We start from the raw sequence: 27,172 nt of genomic DNA, 5'->3' as shown, positions 1-27,172 counted from the left end.
ATATGCAGGAAATAGAAGGATATGGACATTGTGTAGGCAGAAGGGATTAGTTTAGTTGGGCATTTGATTACTAATTTAATTAGTTTGGCACACCATTGTGGGCTGAAGGTCCTGTTCCTGTGCTGTACTGCTCTATGTTCTAATTTTTCAGCCACACATTCATTTGCCATATTCTCCTATTCTTACCCTCACCAGGACATAGCACAGGCAGTAATCCAGAGATTACTACCTTCGAGGTCCTGCTTTTTAACATCTCCCCTAGCTCCCTCTATTCACTCCTCAGGACCTCATCCCTTTCTCTACCCATGTCATTTGTGCCGACGTGTCTTCTGGCTGCTCACCCTCCCCCTTGAGAATATTCTGTAGCCATTCCGTGACATCCTGGACTCTGGCAACCAGGGAGGCAACACACCATTCCGAAGTCCTTTTCGTGGCCACAGAATCTCCTGTCTGCCCCCACCGCACCACCCCCCCTACCCAACTATCAAGGCCCCTATCACTAGAGTCCTGTCTGCCTTCACCCTTCCCTGCTGAGCCTCAGAGCCCAGGCCTGGTGTCATAGACGTGGCTACTGCTGCCTTCTCCTGAATGGTCATTCCCCTCCCTTCTCCCCCCCCCCCCACCCCCACAAACAGTATCCAAAATGGTATACTTGTTTAAGGGGAACGGCCACAGGGCAATCCTGCACTGTCTGTCTCCTCCCTTTTCCTTTCCTGGTGGACATCCAACTATATCTGCCTGTACCTTAGATGTGATCACCTCGCTAAAACTTATATCTATGACACTCTCAGCATCTCAGATGATCCTGAATGTACCCAACTCCTTCACGTGGTCAGTCAGGAGCTGCAACTGGACACACTTCCCACAGGTGTAGTCCTCATGGACACTGGAAGTCTCCCTGATCTCCCACATCCTGCAGGAGCAGCATACTACTGCCCTAACTACCATCTGAATGCTCTAAGACTAAAAAGGAAATTTAACGAACCTTACCTGTGACTCTGCTCGCCAAAGCCTCTTTACTTACCACTCAAACACTGGCCATTCTGCTAGAGCCCATTTTTCCTTCATTGGCTGACGTGTCTTACAATTAGCCAATAAGAAATGCTTGTCCAAAAAGCTCTATTAGCCAATCAGAAAGGCTCTTTTATTTAAGCTTCCTGCTGCTTCACCTCCTGCTTCTCGGGACCTTGAATTGGGCACAGGAATGGCTCCTCTTTAAGCTTCTCACTGTGGCTCTGCCCCCCGCCTCTCAGGACCATCTGCAGTTTCCAAACTGGTTTCATTAGTCACTTCAGAACCCACAAAACTAGTGTGGGAGTAAGTCATCCACAATCCCAAGGAACTGCCTATGAAAAATTTCCATGAGAAGGACCAGAAACCTCCTGATGACCTTTATCTTACTGCAGGCATGATTCAACCCATTATGTTTCCAACAGTTGTTCAAAAGAGCTATTTAATTTGCCCTGATCCACCGCCACCACTCCTCCTTTCCCTTTCTCCAAAGTCCTGCAAAAATTTTCCTTTTCAAGTATTTATCTAATTCTCTTTGAAAGTTGCTATTGATTTCACCACTTTTCAAGTAGTGCATTCCTTTAATAACAAAAAGCACATATTATATATACATCTGTGAATAGAGCACATGAACATTTAAGCCGGCTGTATCCATACAAAAAAGATAGAGATTTCATGGTAACATCATAACAGGATTCAATACCTTTGTGACTTAATTAGGAATTGAGACTTCATGGAAAGCAATGGAATTACTTCCTTACTAAAAAGCTGCTATATTATGTTAATTATAGCATCTGAAATCTTCCCAGCTTGTTGCATTGTTCTCTATCAGAGTCGTGTGATATTAAGTAATACTCCTGCAGTTAATCATCCATTGTTTTAAGTATGAAGAGTAAAACCATAAATCATTTTAATGGCCAAGTGTTTTTTGACAAGAATATGACAAAGGAAAATTCTCTTTTCATGAGTTTAGAAATGTAGCATGGTAGATTGTCAGCAAGAGCCACTGTAAAAAAAATCATTCTTGGCACTCAGAAGCAGTGGAAACATATTTGAGTGGTCAGCACTTGAAAAGTACAGGATATGTTATTAAACACAGCAAGAGGAAATAGGTTCTAAAAGTTTCCATAATACCCTGCAGCACCTACAGCATTAACTCCCTGATCACTGAACCTATTATGTAGATGACAATTAGGTTTTCCTTATCAAAGCGATTTAGTTGGAAAAAATGACCAGCTCATGCACAGGAAGATTAACCAGTCAAAGCATGTAGTACAAGTAAGTTGTATTTCCAGTGACACATGAAGCTAGAATGTCTCCTAGTGACAACTGCTCTCCATCCTCCTCTTCAATCATAACTGGTTGAGGGTTCTGCTTTCCACAGCAATGAAGTGGTTCGAGTGATCACATAGCTCGGTGTGGGAGGGAGTCACCAAGGCAACATGCAATTGCAGTCAGTGCCACTGAGTGTGTTACCATAGAGAAACCTCTGGGATGGGGAGAACTAAGCAACCAAAGAGAGAGAGACGCAGTGGGCTCCATCACATCCAACAGGAGGTGATGAAGGAGTCTGTAGGATATGGGTTGTCTGTCAATACATGAAGCAGCCACTGCAAGTGCCCAAGAATCAGCACACTGCCTAGGGAGCAGCTCTGAGCCCCACATCTCACTGCTGAGTGGCCACACCCCTTGCTACTCAGCCAACACCAGCACCTCCACAATGTTCAGTTAGAGTGTTCAGACAAGATAAAGGGGTGGAGGGGGTGATAAAGTGGGGACAGCAATATTAGTTAAAGAAAAAAACTGCAGCTGTGAGATGGGATGATACATTAGAAGAACAAGATTTTATAGGTTCAACTAATAAACAAATATGTGAAATCATCTTGTTCAATAGAAAATGGAGAAGCAGAACATTTTTAAAGTTGTGAGAGATTGAACAGTGGTGTGCAGTAGGACCTGGGTGTCCTTGTACACGACTCACCAAAAGTTAGCATGCAGCTGTGGCAAGCAGTGAAGAAGGGAGACAGTATGTTTGCCTTTATTGCAAGAAAATGTGTGTACAAGAGTGGAGACATCTTGCTCCAGTTATAAATGGCCCTGATGGAACCACATCTGGAATACTATGTACAGATTTGATCTCCCTACCTTTGGAAGAATATACTTGTAAAAAGAGGGAGTGCGGCAAAAGTTCAGCAGATTGTTTCCTGGGGTGGAAGGTGTGCCCTAGGAAGAGAGATTAAATAGACTGGGCTTCCACTCTCTAGAGTTAGATGAATGAGAGATGATCTCATTGAAACACAAAATTCTTAAACAGCTTGACAGGTTACATGCAGGGATGATGTTTCCTTGGCTGGTGTGTCTAGACTGCAGTATTAAAATAAAGGGCCAACTATTCAAAACTGAGATGAGAATAATTTTTTTTTCCACTCAGGCACAGAATCTTTGGAATTTGGTCACTGAGTATATTCAAGAAAAGGATCAATTGGATTTTGGACATTAAGGGAATCAAGGAATTTGGAGGAAAATGTCACCAAGGGAAAGGATAAGCCATGACTTTATTGAATGGTGAATCATGCACAAGGGCCAAGTGGCCTACTCTGCTTCTGGTTCTTATGTTTGCATGCCACGTTTGTCCTCACAACCAAGGTTGGACAAACCTTCCTCTTTGAGGGAGAGCACAAGATTTTGATATTAGAGAATGGAAATTGCTTAAAATACCCAGTGGGTCAGGCAGTGTCCATGGAGAGGGAGCGTTACTGTTTCATGTCAATGAACAACTGTATGCTTCTGGATTTTCAGACTTGGACCTCTGCCATGTCAGACTAGTGAAGACACATCAGATCAGCATAATTCTTTGCTTCCTCTTCCAAGCCCACTTCAGCAGAGCTGAATTGATGGGTCAGATCTGACAAATGAGCAGAATTCTGTTTACTTTGGGGCTCATGTTTGTCAAACTATCATTTACAGATGTGTTGGAAAGTGCTGGAAACACTCAGCAGGTCAGTCAGCATCTGTGGAAAGGGAAACAGTTAATATTTCAGGTTTGAGTCAACTTTGTCAGAATTGGTTTTGTACATCCACCATCTTCTCTCTACTGAAAACTAACTCATTTTCCTCTCTTTCCCAGTTGTGATCAAAGGTCCTAGATGTGAAACATTCACTGTTTCTCTTTTCAAAGATGCTGCCTAACTTGCTGAATGTTTCCAGCATTTTCTGTTTTTACCTATGACCCCCAGAGCCCATTTTGTTGGCAGCTTGCTATTCATTCCACTGCTTGGTCTCTGATCCACTTGCTAATGACTTCAGTTATATGTGCCTTAGAGACCTTTGGAAGATCCAAATATGTGTCATGTCCACTTCACCACCCTTATTTGTAATTTTTGTTCCAAATAATACAGAAAGGCAAGAGTAGGATTCCTTCTTTCCCTTTTATAATGACATTTAAAGAACAATCCAAATTGAATTAGGATCTTAAAAATAAACTCTAAGCCATGAGGGTTCAGTCTTTACCAGAGTTATCCCTACAGAACGTGGAACCTAGCCAGATATTTTCATGTCTTGTTAAAAGTAAGTATATGTATTTCAAATACCTTGCAAGCAGTAATTTGCATTTAAAATAATTTTAATTTAAACACTGAAATGATAAAGATATAACCATACCTCAGGAGGTCCACATAGTACAGATGACTGCAGTACACTGTACCTCAGGGCAGCCAGTTGCCATCAGGGATCCACAGGTCCAACCAAAACCTCAACTGATACGATGCTCAATCTATTTTAAGCACAAGCATATACACATAATATCAGATCTTTATTCTGAGGAAAGGTTACCAACTTGAAATATTAACAGTTAATCTTCATGAAAATGCCAAGTATTTGCATCCATTCTGTAATAAAATCAAAGATGACTTGGGATATTGCTTTCTTCTGACCTGCCTAAACTGGTCAGTTACCCCTTTAATTTTCTTTGGACAAAATGGTTCTCACCAAAGATCATTTTGCAAAACTAACCCCATGCTCATATTCCTGGCGTGTCCTTAACTCTGCACTAAAACTTTCCTGCTGCTCAACTGTTTACATCAGGCACAAAAAAATGTGACAGCTACATGTGTGTGTCAACCACATTTCCAATTAAAGAAACACTTAAGTATTTGTAAGCCTTGTCAAGCTGTTTCACCTAACCTCATGCAACACATCTGGACTAATTTATGACAGCTTTATTCTTCATAGAATGCCTCCCACATCCACAGCAATGGGAGCTGAGCACGGACATATAATTAGTTTTACTTTGATTTTTGAAAAGCATTTGATTTGAATTGTAATTTAATTATTAATTTCTTTTCTTCCCTGACCAGTTAAAAAGGGGGAGGGGGGGAGGAGAAGTGGGGAGAGGAGAAGTTGGGGGGGTCAGAGGAGAAGTTGGGGGGGGGTCAGAGGAGAAGTTGGGGGGGGGTCAGAGGAGAAGTTGGGGGGGGGGGTCAGAGGAGAAGTGGGGGTAGAGACTCCCGTGGAACCAAAAACATGAATGGAAAAGAATGTGTGGTTTAATGCTGTAGAATTTTGTGATATACAACAAGTTAGGACATGGGAGGGATGGTCATAGATAGCAATGCATTAAAGCAATTCATCACATTAACCACCACAAGACTGCAAAAACACTGCATTCTATGTAAAACTTCAAAGGATATTCAATGTCTTTCTACATGTTGCATGACTTCTGTGTATGCATATTTTCTTAAGGATTCAGAATCTCTGACACAGTGATTCCTAGAATGCAAGCTATTTTTTTTGCTGATAATGAAATTCACAACTTAATAAACACAAGCAGCTACACTCCTATTTACTTACAGAGGGTAGAGTTTCCACAACAGAGGTCATTGGGAAATTATGCTCCAAAAGTGCTTGAAATTCTAACAATTAGAATGTATTTCAAGATTCCATTAACATCTACATGATCAAAAATATGATTTATTTAAAGAATCCGGCAGAGTAACAAAGTAATGAATTCTTTACATTTCACTTTGATTAAAAAAATATGCTTGATGTATTTAAGAAGCAACCCTGACACTCTTTCATAAACACAGCTAAAGATAGATTTAGCACCAAAAATATGCTTTAAAAAGGTGTCCCAAAAACTCCACTTGCCAATAATGTAGTTATAATTTGGATGCAAAGATACTTTTAAAGGGACGGAGAGAGGGGGAGAAGTGAATGAAACCTGAAGAGCCCTCCCCACGAAATGTCACAACTGAGATGCTGGTTAGCAGAAAATCTTGAGGTTGTGGCTAGATTCAGGCCATTTTTAGATTTTTTTTTAGATATTTATTTGTTAGTCACAGTATATCAAAACACACAGTGAAATGCGACTTTTTGCATTACTGAGAATGTGCTGGGTTGGAATGTGGGAGAAAATCGGAGCTCCCAGAGGAAACACGTGCAGACACATGGGGAGAACGTACAAACTCCTTACAGACAGCAGCCAGAATTGAACCCGGGTCACTGGTGCTGTAATAGCGTTACGCTAACCGCTACACATCCGAATCTTGAGTTGGCATAGAAGATTGTGGTTTTGGCTGGAGCTTGTCGACGTTTAAAATTCTCTTTATAATGGACTGGTTTAGGTGATTCCATCCACACCGCAGGCATGGTAGTGTAGCAGTTAGTGTAACACTATTACAGTGCCAGTGACCTGGGGTTCAATTCCAGCCGCTGTCTGTGAGTAGTTTGTACGTTCTCCCTGTGTCTGCGTAGGTTTCCTCCGGGTGCTCCGGTTTCCTCCCACGTTCCAAGGATGTACGGGTTAGGAAGTTGTGGGCGTGCTATGTTGGCACCAGAAGCGCGGCGACACTTGCAGGCTGCCCCCAGAACCCTCTACGTAAAAAGATGCATTTCACTGTGTGTTTCAATGTACACATGATGAATAAAGAAAACTTACCTTGATATAATGAGTGTCCCAAAAGGGAAAAAAAATTGGGAAATCAACAAGGAAGCTGCCTACAAGTGGTAAATACAGCAAGGGCATAGCCAATTGTGGCAGCTTATCCAAAACTGGCCAGTTTGTACTGTCATGAAAAACAGGCATAATCTAAAACCATCAATCTGAAACGTCGACTCACTTTCCCTCTCCACAGATACTGCTGGCCTGCTGAGTATTTCCAGAGTTTTCTGTTTTAATTTCAGCCAATCACTGCCCAGCAATCATCAAAAAAAGTGATGGAAGGTGCCACTTGCTCACCTGTCCCGTTTGGGTTTAGGCAGGTCCAAACAGCCCTGAACTATTTACAGCCGTGGATAAAATCTGAACCCAACAGCTCAACTCCAGATGTGAGGTAGGTTAGGGAAGTGTGATGGCCTTTAATATAAGGGGGCACTTGGTTAAGTACAACATCAAAGATCTCTAGTAACACTGAGGTCAATGGGAATAGGGGGAAAACTGCCCTCTGCTGGAGTTCTTCTTCCAATAAAGGAAGATCTCTTTTGGAGGACACCTCAGCCCCAAGGTATCACTGAGGAGTTCCTCATGCTGGTGACCAAGAATTCTAACATACTAACATTTTTACTTTTATTTTACGTATTATCATAAGTAGTGATTAATAAAATAGTTTTTAACACTGAATCATGCTCAGTGTGTTTCTTTTGTTGCTGGTTCGTGACATCCATCATAAGATCAGAAATGGGAATGTTTGGTGAAGATTGTCTATTCAGTTCCATTTGCTGATAATGAATTAGTCAATGCATACATTCCACATGACTTTGACAATATTCAGACATTTATGATATATGAATCAACGTTCCTGCGAGGGTAATGATCAACTCTAACAAGAGAACTTCTAACCATCTTCAGAAGATTTTTGATAAATGCACTCATAAGAGACTGTAAGATAAGGCTGAAACCCATGGAATTGAAGGCAACTTATTGAAACTGAATGCAACTTATTGATCTGGCTAGGAAATTAGCTGTGGCAGAAGACCGAGTGTATGAATATGGATAGGTATTCAAGTGTTGACCAGTGGATTTACGTGATGCTCAATTATCCACTGAATCTACAAATAGCCTTGAAAACCAAGTATACACATTTGACAGTGAAACAAAGTAAGCTGCACTGTCCCCTGGATAGAAACAGTAAATTGCAAAAGTATATCAGTAAAAACAGAAAATAAGCAAACTTGCAACAAATGAAATTTAGTGCTGCAAATTCAAGATCTAGCACTTTAGTCCAAAATAGTACGGATCTGAAGGAGAAGAGAATGGTACTTTCCAAATGGTGAAGAGCTATAAGAAGCACAGTTCAAAGAGACTTGGAGACAAAGTGTCATTGAAACTTTGAAAAACAACCAGTAAACCTGGTAGATCACCAGAAAAATGAATGGGAAACACAGTGAAGATACAAGAGACTGCAGATGCTGGAATCTGGAGTAACACACAAAGAGCTGGAGGAACTCAATGGGTCAGGCAGCATCTGTGGAAAGAAATGGATGGTCGATGTTTCAGGTTGAGACCCTTCATCTCAATGAATAGGAAACACTGTCAAAGGATGGGCAATGAGCCAGTGGTTTAGATCCTGACAGATAATGCCCAGTCTAGGAAATGCACTGGAGTTACTTGCCAAAGATACTTCAGCAGCACCATCCAAACCCATGATCACCAAGGACAACAGAGGCAGCAGGCACATAAGGACATTCCCACTAACATCACATCAAGCCACACACCAGCCTAACTGAGAAAACTATTGTCACTGGGTTCAAATGCTAGAACTCCTTACCTGACAGCACTGTGGGAACAGATCCACCACAGACTGCAAGCAGCTCAAGGCAACAGACCATGAGCACCTTTGGATGGACAGTAAATGCTGGCCTTAACTGTGAAAGCCATGCCCAATGAATAACTAAAAACAGAAATGAAACCTGTATTTCTGAAATTGTGCTGAAAGCTCTTTTATCAGGTGATTTTTTTTCCCCCTATGAACACAGCTTCCTCAATGACTATTTGATAAATGCCTGAAAACAGAGCTGTACAAATCAGGAAAGTTCCAGCCCCAATCTCTGCTTTTTGCTTATTCAACTCTGCCCAGCGGCTAAGGTAGTGAGTAGTTGAACAAAACAGACCACATGGTTCAAGGTTAAATCTCTTGCCTGTGTTCACAGTTAGCTAACATTGGCTGGAGAAGAAAGGAGGCCACAGGGTGGCTATAATTGGTCATAGTGATGCTGCTTTATGGAATGAGGGAAAAAAATTGAGTTTCTGAATGCTATTCAGCAGTTCTTGTCACAGAGGGCAAACTGGATGAGAACATAATTAGGCACTCTGCCAGACCACCATCAATTTACCAGGGAGGGAAGTGACAGTTGCCATAGATTTTTTCCTCTCTGCCTGTTGAGAGACCCTTGTTTTCACTCAGCACATTCCTAACAGAATAGCTGATACAGGGAAACCCAGCCAAGTCAGACCATCAACTCAAATGCACTGGCTGTAGGTCGTGCGTTCAAGATTACTTAATAAAGTAGTTGTTGATTGTGTTGGGAGGCACTTAGTGCAGAGACATTAATCCCTGGTGCAGCAATAGGAACAGGATGTATTGGCCCTTGTTGGCTAAACACAATCTGCAGCATGTTCCACTTACACCACATTTACCATCCCATTCAGCCTTGTTTTATCAATTGCTTTATTTTAATCTTGCATGTTTATTGTGAAAAGAATAATGCTGAGATTATAATAATGACATTAGTGTTTGCTGATTGATGCAAGATCATGAACAGTAGGTGACCTAGAGAATTGGATATATACCAAACCAAATCATTCAAGTGTATCCCGATGAGAAAGTGTAGGCAACGTTTGCTGACTGCTTCCCCTTCACAATGTGGCTCTCAGCTCACTATTTTCCCTCCATGAGCATCTGAATCACCAGTCATACCCACTTAAGGTGGGATGGAATGCCCCACTCTTACGTTATGGAAAACCACAGAAATTTTCCCTGAAAGTTGTGCAGATTTCCTGCTGTAACTTCAAAGGATTGGCTGTTTTTTGGGATTTCCACAAGTCTTAGAATATCCCACTCAATTTTAAGGTCTTAATCTCCTCTTTCCCCACTGGAACCTCTACCAAATGAGACCTGGGCTCTATTGTAAAAAGAGACATTGTTGCTCTAGTTTTATTCTTATTAGTTATCCATTGCAAAACCCATGTTGCTCAACAGATGAACTGTTCCTAGTCATGGTTTAACTTACAAGATCATTATGCAAGTGTTATGTCTGCTTCACTCATACATGTACAAATTTATTTCACTGCTTGTGTATATCTTCAAATATTAAACAAAAAAGGTGTTCTTCAGCTTTTTGCTTTTACGTTCATGTAGGGGATATGGATGTTGTTGGCAAGACCAGTTTATTTTGTTCCATCTATAATTGTCCGTTGAACTGAGTGGTAAGATAGGCCAGCTCAGAGGGAAGTGAAGAGTCTACCACATTTCTCTGGGTTTGGAGGCCAGATTGCGTAAGGGCAGCAGTTTTCACTTCCACAACACCATTTGTGAACCAAATCAAGAATCTGTCATTTTTATGTTCATTATTAGTGACAAATAAAAATGTAATTACTCTGATTTAAATTCCAGCTGTTATGATGGAAATCTGACCTTTTGTATTCAGATCAGGGCAGCACAGTGACACAGTTGTAGAGCTGCTGCCTCACAGCTCCAGTGAGCCAAGTTCAATTCTAACCCCAGTGCTATCTGTGTGGAGTTTGCATGCTCTCCGTGATGACATGGCTTTCCTTCAGGGACTCTGGTTTCTTCCCCATCCCAAAGACAAGCTGGTTGGTGGTTTAACTGGCCTCTGTAAATTTCCCCCAGTGTGCATTTAAGTGGTAGAAGCTGTAGGGAGTTGATGGGAATGTGGAGAGAATAAACGGGATTGGTGTAAATGGATGAAGGCAAAAGAGACTGCAGATGCTAGAATCTAGAACAGAATGCCGGAGGAACTCAGTGGGTCAAGCAGCATCTGTGGAGGCACAAGGTGTAAGCTGACATTTCGGGTGAAGACCCTGCATCAGGACTGAGAGAAAACAGGAAATGTTGCCAGTGTATAGCAGTGCACCAGGGGTAGGATAGAGGCTGGCAGGGGATGGGAGGGAGGGAAGGAGCACCAGGAACATGGGTTACCTGAAAGTGGAAAATTTACTCCTCATACCATTGGATTGTAAGCTACCAAAGCGGAATGTGAGATGTTGTTCTTCCAATTTGCATTTGGCCTCCCCACAGCAATGGAGAAGGCTGAGGACAGACAGGTCAGTGGGAAATGAGAGTTAAAATGGAACTGGAACATCAAGATGGCCATTGTGGACAGAGCACAGGTGCTCACTGGAACAGGTCACTATCGATGCTGGTTTCAGCAGTGTAGAAGAGGCCACATTGTGAGCACTGAATGCAGTAAGCTAACTTGGAAGAGGTGCACGTGAACCTCTGCCTCACCTGAAAGGGTTGTTTAGGTTCTGATGGTGGTGGTGGGGGGGGGGGGGGGGGGGGGGGGGGGGGGGGGGGGGGGGGGGGGGGGGGGGGGGGGGGGGGGGGGGGGGGGGGGGGGGGGGGGGGGGGGGGGGGGGGGGGGGGGGGGGGGGGGGGGGGGGGGGGGGGGGGGGAGAGGGGGTGGTGAAAAGAGGTGGAGGTGAATGGACAGGTTTTTACCTTCTTCAGTTAGAAGGGAAAGTACCAGGGACTGGGAGAGGAGTGGGAGGGATGAGTGGACCAGGGAAGTCCTGAAGAGAGCAGTCCCTGCAGAAAGCAGAAAGGGGGTGGGTGAGAAGAGAAGAGGAGACTGGTGGTGGGATCACATTACAGCTGGCGAGAATGGTGGAGGATAATTTGTTGGATGCAGAAGCTGGTGGGATGAAAGGAGAGGACTGAGGGAAGTCTACCGCTGTTCTGCCTTGGGAAGGGGGGATGGGGGATGAGAGCAGATGTACAGGAAATGGAGGAAATACATACAAGGCCTCCCTTTAATACAACAGAGGGGATGCCAAGCTTCTGGAAAGAGGAGGACATTTCAGAAGCTCCAGAGCAGGCGGCCTCATCTTGAGAGCAGATACAGCGAAGATGGTGAAATTGAGAGAAGTGGATTGCATCCTTACAGGGGACAGGGTGGGAGGAGGTATAGTCAGGTAGCTGTGGGAGTCAGTGGGTTTACACAAGATGTCAGTAACAAGTCTACCTCCTGAGATGGAGGCAGATCCAGAAAAGGAAGTGTCAGAGATGGTCCATGTGAATTTGAGGGCAGGGTGGAAGCTGGTGGCGAAGGTGAAGAAATTGATGAGTTTTGCATGAATGCAGGAAGTAGCACCGATGCAGTAGCAGAGAAAGAGCTGGGGGGTGTGCCAGAGTAGGCTTGGAACAAGGACTGGTCCACATAGCCAACAAAGACAGGCATAGCAGGTACCCATGGCTCACCCGCAGAAAGTGAGAGGAATTGAAAGAGAATGGGAACACCCACTGTCAATGGGTATTTGATGGTCAGTGCAGACTCAGTGGGCCAAAGGACCTGTCCTGACCGGTCTCTCTTTCTGCCTCTAGGATGTCAATAGACCAGTCCTCTGGATTTTAGTCCAGTAACCAAAATATACCACTGGCTCCTTACATCCACAATTTAACTGTGGGCCCAGAGACAAAAGCGCTTGGGTTTCTACAATTACTTCCAAACTCCATTCATCTTAATCTTGCACAAGCACCCAAACACCCATATTTCCTGCTGTGAATGAAGTAATTTCATTCTGTCATAGTTTCTACCAAGGAGGTCATTTTTAAACATCCTAGAATTAAACAGCAAATCAGTCACCATCTAAAAAGGAGAAAAAGAAAAGTCAATATTTTCAAATGGGACCAACAGTAAATGGGGGGAAGAACCGGGATTCATGGTGGTGAGGGAGGAAAAACCAGGACGTTGTGGTGGTAGTGGAGAAACCATGGTAAACCATGATTTGAGGAGCTGGGGTGGGGAAAGACCAGGATTCATGGTGGTGAGGGAGAACCAGTACGATGTGGTGGTGGTGGGGAAGCAGGCGGGAACCATGATTTGAGGTGGTGCGGGTGGGGAAAGACCAGGATTCATGGTGGTGAGGGAGAACCAGTACGATGTGGTGGTGGTGGGGAAGCAGGCGGGAACCATGATTTGAGGTGGTGCGGGTGGGGAAAGACCAGGATTCATGGTGGCAAGGGGAGATGCAAGTCCATCCAAAAATTTAAGCTTTTTCCTTCAGATTCCAGCTGCTCTATTTCACATTTCAAACACTGTAGGAACTCACATATACACTGTAGGAGTTCACATTTCAGGGCTTTAGAATTAGCTTCGTCATTTATCCTTTTTTTTAAAGCCTTTTCTTTTTGTACTTTTTTTTTGAACAGGCATTTACCATTCTGTCCAGGATTTCTCCAATTCCCAGCTCTATTCTCCAAACTGCTGGCTCTATTTTTGCTTTCTTTACACACATGTGTAGCCTGAGGTCAGTTTACCAACACAGAGGCCTTTGTGGCATCACAACAGCTGCTGTGATCCTCACCACTGCAGAAGAATTATTCTCTTCAGTTTTTACACTCCACAGTAACAAAGGACACCTGCCAGATTAAGATCAACAAGTTTTCTTTACATTGAGGCTAACATACAATGGAAAAAAAAAGGAATCAAAATGATTTAAAAGTGCTAGCAGAGAGAAACAGTTAGGCAATAAATCCTTTCAGGCTTGGTTAAAAGGAAAGCTGTAAATATGAATGTTTTGCACACAGTGCCTGGACTTCTCATTCAATCAATCTCAAAAGGGAAATCAAAACAGAAATGTTGCACAATGCAACTTGTATGTGTTTTACATTATGCATTTGCTTATTGAAAGCTCAGACTTTAGGTATCCTTGCAGATGTGCTTATGTTCTCCAAATGTGAACAAGTAATAAATAGTTTTAAGCAAAACATTACAGGTCTGAAATTAAAACACTAAGCTCATTTTTTGAGTGCTGATGTTCAATCCAAACAAAATGCTCCATATCACATTTGTGGAGATGGATTAATTTAACATTTTCCTCATCTTCTCACCACAGCAAGCTTTCTAAAATAACACAAGACCAGGTGGCACTCAAGACAGTGCATTGGAAGTATGCCATTGCTGTTTTAGAGTGAAAGGTCAGGAAAAAGACAAGGACTATAAAACACTGAAATTATCCATCCCAATATTGCCACTCATGCAGTGTCCAATAATCCAGTTGCCTGAAATTTGAAGAAAGGCACTGAAACAAGGCAACTAAAAAGCCAACCAACCAGTCATACAAAATAATTCTCCTGATCTTTGCTAGAGGCTGAGTAATTAATAGTCTATTAATATGAAGATCAAGAAATCGCTCAGCTGCTTTGGGCAGATACAGTGGTATATTTAACCACTAGCAACAGTACTCCCTCTCATGTAAAGTCAAGCAAAAACAAGTTTGTGAAAAGGGAAAAGGTGTGTGGCAAGTAATGAGAGCTGACATGGAGTGTAGATAAGGCCGGGTAGGTTCCTTTAGTTTAAGTAACTTAGAAGTAGGTAATGATGGCAGCAGTTAGGGCAGTCGTGCACTCCGTATGCAGTATGTCGGAATTCAGGGACAGCACACTTGTCCCTGATGACCACACCTGTAAAAGGTGCATCCAGCTGCAGCTCCTGTCAAACCAAGTTAGGGAACTGGAGCTGGATGAACTTTGGATCATTCGTGAGGCAGAGGCAGACATAGACAGGAGTTTCAGGGAGATAGTCACCCCCTAAAGATCAGGAGGCAGGTAGCTGGGTGACTGCTAGGAAAGGGAAGGGGTATAAACAGAAAGAGCAGAGCACTCCTGTGGCCATTCCCATCAACGATAAGTATACTGTTTTGGATACTGCTGGTGGGGACGACCTACCAGGGACAAGTTGTAGTGGTCACATCTCTGGCACCGAGGTGGTACCCTCAGCTCAGAAAGGAAGGAGGGAAAAGAGGAGAGCAGTAGCATAGTGATTAGCACAATGCTTTACAGTGCCAGCAACCCGGGTTCAAATCCGGCCACTGTCTTTAAGGAGTTTGTACGTTCTCCCCGTGTCTGCGTGGGTTTCCTCCCACATTCCAAAGACATACAGGTTAGGAAGTTATGGGCATGCTATGTTGGCACCGGAAGCATGGTCACACTTGCAGGCTGCCCCGCAAAATCACTACACAAAAGGTGTATTTCACTGTGTGTTTCGATGTACATGTGACTAATGAAGATCTTATCTTAGTGATAGGGGATTCGATAGTTAGGGGGACAGATAGGAGGCTCTGTGGGAGAGATCGAGAATCTCGGATTGTCTGTTGCCTCCCTGGTGCCAGGGTCCGCGATATCTTGGATCGAGTTCTCGATATTGTTAGGAGGGAGGGTGAGCAGCCAGATGTCGTGGTCCATGTAGGGACCAATGACGTGGATAGGAAGGAGGAGGAGGTCCTGCAAAGAGAGTTTAAAGAACTAGGTGCAAAGTTGAAGGACAGGACCTCCAAGGTTGCAATCTCAGGATAGCTACCCGTGCCACGTGCTAGTGAGGCTAGAAATAGGAGGATCATGCAGCTAAATACGTGGCTAAGGAGATGGTGCAGGAGGGAGGGCTTCATCTTCCTAGACAATTGGGCCTTGTTCCAGGGAAGGTGGGACCCGTTCCGACAGGACGGTTTGCACCTAAACTGGAGGGGGACTGACATACTTGCGGGTAGGTTTGCTAGTGCTGCTCCGGGGGGTTTGAACTAGATTTGCAGGGGGAGGGGAACTGGAGTGTTAGAGCAGATAGTGAGGTGAAGGAGGAAAACGGTCATGCGAGGACTTCAGGTATAGACAGAAATCAAAGGTTTGTACGTGATAGAAATGTTCTCAGGTGCATCTATTTCAATGCAAGAAGTATTGTAGGGAAGGCAGATGAGCTTAGGGTGTGGATTGGCACGTGGGATTACGACATTATTGTTATTACTGAGACCTGGTTGCAGGAGAGGCAGGACTGGCAGCTTAATGTTAGTTCCGGGGTTCTGTTGTTTCAGACGTGATAGAGGGGGAGGGACGAAAGGCGGAGGAGTGGCATTACTAGTCAGGGAAAATATCACAGCTGTGTGGAGACAGGACAGCCCGGAGGGCTCGTCTACAGGGGCCATATGGGTGCAGCTGAGGAACAGGAAAGGTGTGGCCACACTAATAGGATTGTATTATAGACCGCCCAATAGTCAGAGAGAATTGGAGGAACAAATCTGTAGTGAGATAACAGACCAATGTAAGAAACAGAAAATAGTCGTAGTAGGGGATTTTAACTTTCCACTTACTGACTGGGACTCCCACATTGTGAAAGGGCTGGATGGCTTAGAATTTGTCAAATGTGTTCAGGAAAGTCTTCTAAATCAATATATAGAGGTACCAATGAGAGAGAATGCAATACTTGATCTCCTATTAGGGAACCAGACAGGTCAGGTGACAGAAGTATACGTAGGTGAGCATTTTGGGTCCAGTGACCATAATGTCATTAGTTTCAAGTTACCTATGGATAAGGATAGGTCTGGTCCTCGAGATGAGGTTCTAAATTGGAGAAAGGCCAATTTTGTGGAAATGAGAAAGGTTCTAGGAAAAGTGGATCGGGATAAGTTGTTTTCTGGCAAGGATGTGTTCAGTAAGTGGAAGGCCTTCAAAGGCGAAATTTCGAGAGTGCAGAGTTTGCACGTTCTTGCCAGGATTAAAGGCAAAGTTAACAAGCATAGGGAACCTTGGTTTCCAAGAGATATTGGTGCTCTGGTTAAGAAAAAGAGAGAGGTGTATAGCAGGTATAGGCAACTAGGAACAAATGAGGTACTTGAAGAGTATAGAAAAAGTAAGAAAATACTAAAAAAGGAAATTAGGAAGGCAAGAAGACATGAGGCTGCTTTGGCAGATAACGTGAAGATAAACCCAAAGGGTTTCTACAAGTATATGAAGAGTAAAAGGATAGTAAGGGACAAAATTAGTCCCCTAGAAGTTCAGAGTGGTCGTCTATGTGTGGAGCCTCAGGAGATGGGGGAGATCTTAAACAGTTTTTTTGCATCAGTATTTACTCAGGAAACGAGCATAGAGGATATGGAAGGAAGGGAAACAAGCAAGAGAGTCATGGAACATATAGAGATTAAAGAGGAGGAGGTGCTTGCTGCTTTGCAGCGAATAAAGGTAGATAAATCCCCCAGGCCTGACAAGATATTTCCTCGGACCTTGAGGGAGACTAGTGTAGAAATTGCAGGGGCCCCGGCAGATATATTTAAAATGATCTTAGCCACAGGTGCAGTGCCAGAGGAATGGGGGGTAGCTCATGTTGTTCTGTTGTTTAAAAAAAGCACTAAAAGTAAACCAGGTAATTACATGCCAGTGAGCCTGACATCAGTAGTAGGTAAATTAGTGGAAGGTGTTCTGAGAGATCGGATGTACAAGTATTTGGACAGCCAAGGGCTGATTAAGGATAGTCAGCATGGCTTTATGCATGGTAGATTGTGTTTAACGAATCTTGTAGAGTTTTTTGAGGAGGTTACCAAGAAAGTAGATGAAGGAAAGGCAATGGATGTTGTCTACATGGACCTTAGTAAGGCCTTTGACAAGGTCCCACATGGGAGGTTAGTTCAGAAGGTTCAGGCACTAGGTATCCATGGAAAGGTTGTGAACTGGATTCGAAATTGGCTGTGTGGGAGAAGACAGAGAGTGGTAGTGGATGATTGTTTCTCAGACTGGAGGCCTGTGACTAGTGGTGTGTCTCAGGGATCTGTGCTGGGGCCATTGTTGTTTGTTGTCTGTTGTCTATATCAATGATCTAGATGATAATGTGGTAAATTGGATCACCACATTTGCTGATGACACTCAGGTTGGATGTGTTGTGGACAGTGAGGAATATTTTCAAAGCTTGCCCAGGGATCAGAACTGACTAGAAAAATGGGCCAGAAAATGGCAGATAGAATTTAATGCAGACAAGTGTGAGGTGTTGCATTTTGGAAGGACAAATCAAGGTAGGACATATGGTAGAGCACTGAGGAGTGCGGAGGAACAAAGGGATCTGGGAGTTCAGATACATAATTCTCTGAAAGTGGCGTCACAGGTAGACAGGGTTGTAAAAAAAAGGCTTTGGGCATCCTGGCACTCATAAATCAAAGTATTGAGTATAGGAGTTGGGATGTTATGGTGAGGTTTTATAAGTCACTGGTGAGGCCAAATTTGGAGTATTGTGTGCAGTTCTGGTCACCCAACTATAGGAAGGATATCAGTAAGGTTGAGAGAGTCCAGAGGAGATTTACTAGAACATTGCTGGGTCTTCAGGAGTTGAGTTACAGGGAAAGATTGAACAGGTTAGGACTTTATTCTTTGGAGCGCAGAAGAATGAGGGGAGATTTGATTGAGGTTTACAAAATTATGAGGGGCATAGACAGAGTTAACGCGAGTAGGCTCTCTCCACCTAGATTAGGAGAGATAAGTACGAGAGGACATGGCTTTAGGGTGAAAGGGGAAAGATTTAGGGGGAACTTCTTCACTCGGAGTGGTAGGAGTGTGGAACAGGCTGCCATCTGATGTAGTAAACGTGGGCTCACTCTTAAGTTTTAAGAATAAATTGGATAGATACACGGACGGGAGAGATCTGGAGGGTTATGGACTGGGTGCAGGTAAGTGGGACTAGCGGAATAACGTTTCGGCACAGACTAGAAGGGTCGAATGGCCTATTTTCTGTGCTGTAGTGTTCTATGGTTCTGAAAACAGTTCACAGTAACACTCTCAGAGATTCATTATTTCAAGCAAAATCAGATGGGTTTAACACAGCATATACACAACATACCAATTCAGGATGTAAAACACATGTAGTAATTCTTCATGTACATAAACACGTGATCTTTCCTGTACATAGCAAATGCAGAGATCCATGTGTTGTGGATTCTCCAAATACATATGCATGCAATGGTCCTTCGTGTACACACGCTGGTAGCACTCCACGTACACAGAATATGCAGTAATACATGTGCAAAATAAAGCAGATTCTTCATATATGTATGTGCAATGATCCATCATGTAGGGCTGTGTGTGTGTACATGTATATACACTTGCAAATGATTTATGGTGATTCTTCATACACATCCTTGCAGAAATCCATTACGTACACAGCACTCACTGTGATTCTTCATGTACGCACTAATTTTCTGTTTACAGCAAGAAATTATGTAAAATTCACAATTTCCTGAACCCCATTCAAAGGAATCTCCATGCATTTCGTTTTACACTGGTCAATGGAAATAATTTTACAAAATGTAACAATGGTTCCAGCACATTACCCACATTACCCAATACAGTACATACTTCTGTGTTGGTGTTCACAGGAAGCTTCACACATGGCTCATACATGGGTACTCATCACCTACTGTGCTGGTGAGCCACATTAAATGACACAGGGTGCATTGTATGATATAGGAAGCAGGCACAGTATATTTACTATTCACTAATGGACCATCAACACAAGTGCATTAACAGAATAATTGACTAATGGCAGTGCTGCCCAATGAATTAATGAGTAATAAGGAATGTAGATTTTGGATTCTTAAATAAAATCTGATTAATTGTCCAAATGGTTGGATATATGTGCACAACGTGTGCAATATAGGCAGGCATGGTAGTGTAGCAGTTAGCGTAACACTTTACAGCGCCAGCAACCTGGGTTCAATTCCAGCTACTGTCTGTAAGGAGTTTGTACGTTCTCCCAGTGTCTGCATGGGTTTCCTCCAGGTGCTCCGGTTTCCTCCCACACTCCAAAAGACGTACGGGTTAGGAAGTTGTGGGCATGCTATGTTGGCGCCGGAAGCGTGGCAACACATGCGGGCTGCCCCCAGAACACTCTACGCAAAAGATGCATTTCACTGTGTTTTGAGGTACATGTGACTAATAAAGATATCTTATCCATCTCTCTAGTGCAATTACTGTTAAACTGAGAAACAGCACACATTAATCACTGTGTGCATTTTATTTCTTTGATTGTTCAATAATTACAGAATTAACAGTGGCATATTTTCAACAGGTTTTAGAGAGCAAGAATAATACAGCATGGAAACAGCCCAACTCGTCCATGCCAACCATGGTGTCAACCAAGCTAGTCCCATTTGTCGGTGTTTGGCCCATATCCCTCTAAACCTCTCCTATCCATGTACTTACCCAAATGTCTTTTAAATGTTATTCTACCTGCCTCTACCACTTTCTCTGGCAGCTTGTTCCAGGTTTTCAATGTTGCACAACACCCAATGCTAGTCAGTGATCTTGAATGAACCACATTGACTTACAAAGATGAAAATGTCAAATACAGTTCCTAGAATCCTGCTAATGCTTTGGAGATGGAATTCCATCTTTCTTGCATCAAAAGTGTAAAAGAGAGTGACCTTGAGTTCTTGTTCTGTTCTCATTAGCTTTAGCCCGCATGTTGGCTTTAAATGTGAATCTACCTTTGCGACAATTTGGAAGGTTGAACCATCGTAGCTCCAGATGTCCTCTGGAATCAATGGAATGCATTGTTAAATGTAACAAAACTAAAGTACTTCAAGTCAAGTGTGCTAAAGGCGCAAGGGCTAACTTTGAAATAGCTTTTGTAACTTTGTTAATTTTTAATAATATTTACAAACAATTCAGGAAGTTTGAAATGGACCAGCTTGCATTTGAAAAGCAAGGTGCTGTTTCTCTCTGTTCGAGACTAGATTTATAACTACATGCACCCAGTCAAGTCCTCCACCTGTGGGTCAAAGTCTCTCATTTTCTGTCCTTTTCCAAATCTCCTCCTTCCATTTGTTGGGAATTCTGGAACCAGAAAGTGCTACTGTCATTTTCCCAGCAATATTGGCTGCTTCTGCTGGCCATTCCCCTTGTGGTCTTGGGAATCTCCATTTCCCCCGAAGCCAAAGCACATGTAGTTATAAATCTAGTCTCGAACAGAGAGAAACAACGCCTTGCTTTTCAAATGCAAGCTGGTCCATTTCAAATTTCCTGAATTGTTTGTAAATATTATTAAAAATTAACATAAAGTTACAAATGCTATTTAAAAGTTAGCCCCTGCACCTTTAGCACACTTAGATTGTCATTTGTGTCAAATATGTTGATCCAGTTTCTTTTATTATGTTAACCCCTTTGCCATTGAAATCATGGGCGATTTTATATATACCTGAAGCATCCTAGATAACCTGCACAATTTCACCTCTACTGAAGAGCACACATGAGAAAGCAGCAAGACCAAGAAAAGCAGCACAGTGGTGCAGCTATTAGAGCTGCTGCCTCAGAGTTCCAACAACCCAGGTTACTCCTGACCTCCTGTGCTGTCTGTGTGGAGTTTGCATGTTCTCCCTGTGACCACAAGCGTTTCCTCCGGGTGCTCCAGTTTCTCCCCACCTGACAAAAATTTGTGGGTTGGGTAGGTTAATTGGTCAGTGTAAGTTGCCCCTAGTGTGTAGGTAAGAGGTAGAATCTGGTGAGGAGTCAATGGGAATGCAGGGAGAATGAAACAGGTTAGGATAGGATTTGTGTAAAAATGTGTGCTGGTTGGTCAGCGCAGATTTGGTGGGCCAACGGGCCTGTTTCCTTGCTGTATTTCCCTTGTATTCTATGAAAAAAGTGATACATGGCCAACCTTGAAACTGCACTCACTCTTACTCGGGAAGAAGAGGTAACATGCTGACTGCTAACAACTGGAGCAAAACCATGGTGTTACACCGCAAAACTTTTCACAAAGCCACCAGTGTTTCTGAATTCATAGCAGTTCTATATAAAGGAAAATGTATCAATTATCATTAAACTAGCAGGGAAAATATATCAATTATCCTAATTATATTTAATACGTTATGGTACATTTAATTTTGGAAACATAGGAATTTCCATTTTGTTGCATCTAACCAAAGACAAAGTTCAAAACAAATCATGCTTAGTGCTGAGTGTCCTACAATTTATACCACAAAAACTCTCAAATCTTCTGACATACAACCTTGAAATCATCCATAATTATGCGCTGTGTCCTAGCTTGCACCAACCCAAAAGAGGCAAGTGATGCCCTGATTTATAAATATAATCCTTGATTTCAAATCCTTCCCTGGCCTTGCCCTTCGCTAGCTTTGTGGTCTCCTCCAGATATACAGCCTTCAGATCTCAGCACTTCCTAGGACTCTGGCCTCCTTTGACCATGACCAGTTAACAGAATCATCATTCCGCAGGAAGCAGCCATTCAATTCATTGAAACTTTGCACTGTGGACAAAGTGCAGGATAGGTGGGTGGTGGAGAGTCCAGTAAACTCCGTGACCAGGACAGATGTAGTCCCTTAAACTATTATGCCTTTGGAACAAGACAACAGAACTGCAAGCTTCCATTTAAAAATCTAAATATGCATTTCGATTATTCTGCATGCTTCCTGTCGCAATTTTTCCCCATTTATGATGGAAACTGTAGATATAAGCTTGTCACATTGTAATCATATCTCCCCACCAGCAACGATAAGGTAAGATCTCAGTTGTTGTCTGTCCATTCCCATTCTGCAACACAGAAAATCCCAGCAGTTCACTTCTCCCCAAAACAGTTAGACTCATTCATAAAGCTTGCTGAAAAACATATGGTTTAAAATGGGGACTGAATTGTGCATGCAAACCCTGGTCCAATTATCTGTTACTTTCTAATCCCACTTGTTTGAGGATTATAAATAGTAAAAGATTTATAATTCAAGGAAACTGGTGCATAAAACCCAGACTAGAATAAACAAAACATGCCATTGAAAAAGGAAAATATGAGAATAAGGACTTTGCAAAGAGCATAGTTATATAATATTTATCATACATCTACTCATGGAAATAATCATTCTGCAAACTAAGTTGACTTGCCCGAGTCGGAACTATCCGCATATTAATCAACCTTCAGAGACCACCACCCACTTAGAGGAAATATCTCATCTAAAACCTGCTGAATGTTAAGCTTCACCAGATGTAACTAAAGGACCACCAAGGACCAACAAGTGGTGGTCTGTTTATACCTAAAGGTTTGAATGTCTTTCTATCCGATGTTGTAACTAACACCCACTTGACATCTGAGTAACCAGGACACATTTGTTGAACTTTTCATTCACTTTTATAGACCACGACAAAGTATTTTAGAAAAGGAAAAATTCATCTCAATATCAAAATTAATCAATTGGAATTGGAATACTATTGTCACTTGTACTGTGAAAAACTTGCCTTGCATACTGTTCATACAGATCAATACATTACAGTGTATTGAGGTAGTACAGGGTAAAACAATACAGAACACAGAGTAAAATGTCACAGCTAAAGAGGAAGTGCAGTATAGGTAGACAATAAGGTGCAAGGTCATAACGAGATGGATTGTGAGGTCAAGAGTCTATCTTATCATACTAGGGAAGTGTTCAATAGTCTTATAACAGCAGGATAGAAGCTGTCCTTGAGCCTGGTGGTACGTGCTTTCAGGCTTTTGTATCTTCTGGCCGATGGGAGAGGGGGAGAAAAGAGAGAATGTCTGGGGTGGGTGGGGTCTTTGATTACGTTGGCTGCTTTACCGAGGCAGTGAGAAGTGTAGACAGAGGCCATGAAGGGGAGGTTGGTTTCTGTGATGTGCTGAGCTGTGTCCACAACTCTCTGCAGTTTCTTGCGGTCCTGGGCAGAGCAGTTACCATACCAAGCCATGATGCATCCAGATAGGATGCTTTTTAATGGTGCATCGATAAAAGCTGGTGCATGTCAAAGGGGACATGTCAAATTCTTTAGCCTCCTGAGGAAGTAGAGGCGCTAGTGAGCTTTCTTTTCCATGTCATCTACATGGTTGGACCAGGTACAGTAGCGTAGCAGTTAGCGCGACACTATTACAGCGCCAGCGATTGGGGTTCGATTCCCGTCACTGTCTGTAAGGAGTTTGTACACTCTCCCGTGTCTCCGTGGGTTTCCTCCAGGTGCTCCGGTTTCCTCCCACATTGCAAAGACGTACGGGTAGGTTAATTTGGGTTTAAAATGGGCGGCGTGGACTCGTTGGGTCACAAGGGCCTGTTACCACGCTGCAAATAAAATAAAAAATAAAAAAAAGGACAGGCTATTGATGATGTTCACTCCTAGGAACTTGAAGCTCTCAACCCTCTCAACTTCAGCACCGTTGATGCAGACAGGTGCATGTGCACTGCCCCCCTTCCTGAAGTCAATGACCAACTCTTGTTTTGCTGACATTGAGGAAAAGGTTGTTGTCATGACACCATGTTCTGAAACCTGTTTCCTGAAGGGTGGCAGGAGGGGGAGCAGGGGAAGGGGAAAAAGATTCCTTTAAAAGGCAGCATTAGCTCATGCAATCTCCCATCCACATCTATGAGACCAGCACAGTGCAGGATCTGCTGCATGAAGGGACTACCAAAAGCCATCGGGTGTTGGGTAGGCTTAGCAAGGCTTTGTTGAGTGATGAGTAATGCATCTATTACCCCGGATAAGAATCCAGCAAATGTGTGTGGGCCAGTGAGGGGGTGCTTGAATTTTCCAATCAACAGATGTAAATTGCAGACGCATTTCCCTCTACGCCTCTGATGTAGTAAAATCTTTGTAATCTAGATCCAGGTCAAATCTTTTACCCAGAGCTCATGGGAAATTGAATAAAATTCAAAGCACATTTTCACACAAACTACATCATTGCTCATGAAAGGCTCATAAATTATTGTACTTCCTAACACTGAATGAGTTTATTTAAAAAGATAGACTGTATGATACAAGGCTGCAATTATTTACTGGATAGAAAAACAACAGCAAGCAAGCTCAAGGATTAGGATGTCAAATGTAATCCAGTAATGTTATACTATGGTAGGAAGTACTTAAAGAAAGACTTTCATTTTTATAGTGCCTTTCACAACTTAAGGACATCCCAAAACTCTTACAGTCAATGATTACAATCAATGCATAGTAACCGTCGCAAGATCATAAATGCAGAGGCAAAATATACACACACCAGCTTCATGTGTTTCCAGTAATATAAAATCATGACATAACTAGAGCCTGGCATCATTATCCTATCAATTGATTCCTTCTCTAATGAAATAAATTAACCTTTCCTGTCAAAAGTATTCCCTAATCCTTCAAGGTTAGTACACACTAGCAAAAGTCAATGGCCCAGAAATTGTTCCAGCCTCAGAAGATGCTATAAACTGTTGTTGGATGGCAACATGCTTTTGTGCAGGGCAACCCACAGCACAAGCGCCAAAGAGACTTGGGCAACAGATCAGCCTCCTACACCTAACTGGCCTTAAAAGCCCTCTTTGCCAGCAGAGCTAATGGGGAAACTCCAGAGGACGACATGCATTGGTTGGGGGGAGGAGGGAAATTGCAATTGTCAGAGCTTCATTTGGGCACATCAGGACCAAGGCTCAGATTGGATCAGGTCATCACTGAGGGCCTGTTTGGATTGCAATTGGCCAACCATTGGCTACTTGAAGGGCTGCTGAAGAGGTGGGAACAGGCCAAGATCACAGATGGGATACACTAGCAGGGTTCTGAAGGAGCCCTACAGTGAGGAGGGAAGGGTTGTGAGAATCCATGTGCTGGACTCCATAGCCAAAAGCTTGAATGGTTTCTTCTAGATGGCACTGACGCAAGCCTCAATTGTCTGGTAAAGGGCAGTGTCTGCACAAATGTAAATTTTAAGCAATTGATGTCAAAACATACACTTCATGCCACTTGATGTAGTAACATCATGTAGTGCCCGTCTACGTGCTTCCACGAGTAAGTGTGTCACAAATATGAAGAACGCACAAAAATCTGCTGTCCTTGAAAAAATATACTATGAAGTTTATAACTATATTTGTTCGCACAAATACCAAGTACTGCGCGAAAGAAATTCTAGGCCAAAGCCCAAAAAGATCTCCAAACTTCTGAAGGGGACTGGATCGAAATCTAGCAGCGGTAGATGGAATGGACAAGAGTTCTCATCCAACCGAATTTTAAAATGCAACCTGTAAATTCCCCCACTCAAGGCAAGTCACACACAAATGAAGAAAGAAACAGCAAGAGTTAACAATCCAGGGTCTCTCATTTATCACAGCAGGCTCCCAAAAGTGAAGAAACGAGCACCTCTTGCAGTTGTAGAAGGAACAGGAAGGGGGAATAAACCTTATTCAGAGTGTTTGCTGAAGCAAGTACTCATTGGATTTGGCAGCACTGCAAAAAAAAACCACATGGCTTTTACTTTTAAAGTTGAATTCTGTCAGGGTTCCACAATACAGTTATGTATAGTCTGCTGACTGGTAACCGTCAGTGATAGTGTGTCCACATTACCCTTCATTTAGTGTCTGTAAATGTCATCACGCTGGTGAAGCTGATGTGATTACACACTGCCAGAAACTGTTATCCAGTGCCCATCAATCAGCCCTCAGCCAACAAACAACACAAGCTCTCTGCCTCTTGGGGCATCTCTTCACGTCAATCCAGTCAGCTGAAAGTTTCTTTTCCACATCTGTTAATCAGATTGCTTTTAAGCCCATTGTAAGAATTAAACCTATTTAGGTGCAGTGTCAAACTCTTAAGGCTAAATTCACTTACCCATTTAGTCAGCTTTGCTTAGTAAAGCTGCTCAAACCCTTGCCTTTCTCCATTCACCTAGCCTTGCATGGGATTACTGGCTACACAAACAAGTGCTTAAATGGCCAATTGCTGCTGTTGTGCAAATGAGAAATGAGCAAATGTGTGGCTGTGTTGACGGGATAACCACCGGAAGAGACAGTGGGAGAAAGAAGGGGACTCAAGAGGAAGGATTGTCACAGCGCAGCCTCAATTTATTTTTAAGCAACTGTGGCATTGGCCTAATTCTCTCTTTAGCACAAAACACTAACTCTAGAGATTTAAAAGGGATTATTGTAGAGTGTTTCAATACATAAAAAAAATATGCAATTAGCATAACCATATCCTTCTAATTGCAATATAATTGTAGAATTATAGTGAGAGCAAGGAAAGGTTAAAAAAGTGAATAGCCAGGGGGAAAAACTCCAATTGTCGAAGCCCTACCCCACACAAAGGAAAATGATTGCCGTTGTTGAAAGTTAATCATCCCAGTCCCAGGACTTCACTGTAGGAGTTCCTTAGGGTTTTATCCTGGGTCCACCCATCTTCAGCTGCTTCAATAACTCTTC

At 42.9% G+C, this 27,172-nt stretch overlaps 1 protein-coding gene across 1 annotated transcript in view; it reads right to left on the bottom strand.

Moving 5' to 3' along the window:
• Window positions 1–26,663, bottom strand: part of lhfpl2b (LHFPL tetraspan subfamily member 2b) — a 71,373-nt gene extending 44,710 nt beyond the window's left edge. The window contains 2 exon segments of the mRNA XM_052020691.1: window positions 4,672–4,783; window positions 26,586–26,663. The gene's annotated coding sequence lies outside the window, so the exon portion shown is untranslated.
• Between the last annotated feature and the right edge of the window lie 509 nt (window positions 26,664–27,172).

The sequence above is a fragment of the Pristis pectinata genome, chromosome 7 (assembly GCF_009764475.1).
Source record: "Pristis pectinata isolate sPriPec2 chromosome 7, sPriPec2.1.pri, whole genome shotgun sequence".
Classification (NCBI taxonomy): Eukaryota; Metazoa; Chordata; class Chondrichthyes; order Rhinopristiformes; family Pristidae; genus Pristis; species Pristis pectinata.
Note: the sequence above shows the minus strand (reverse complement) of the source record. Positions and strands in the feature narration are given on the sequence as shown.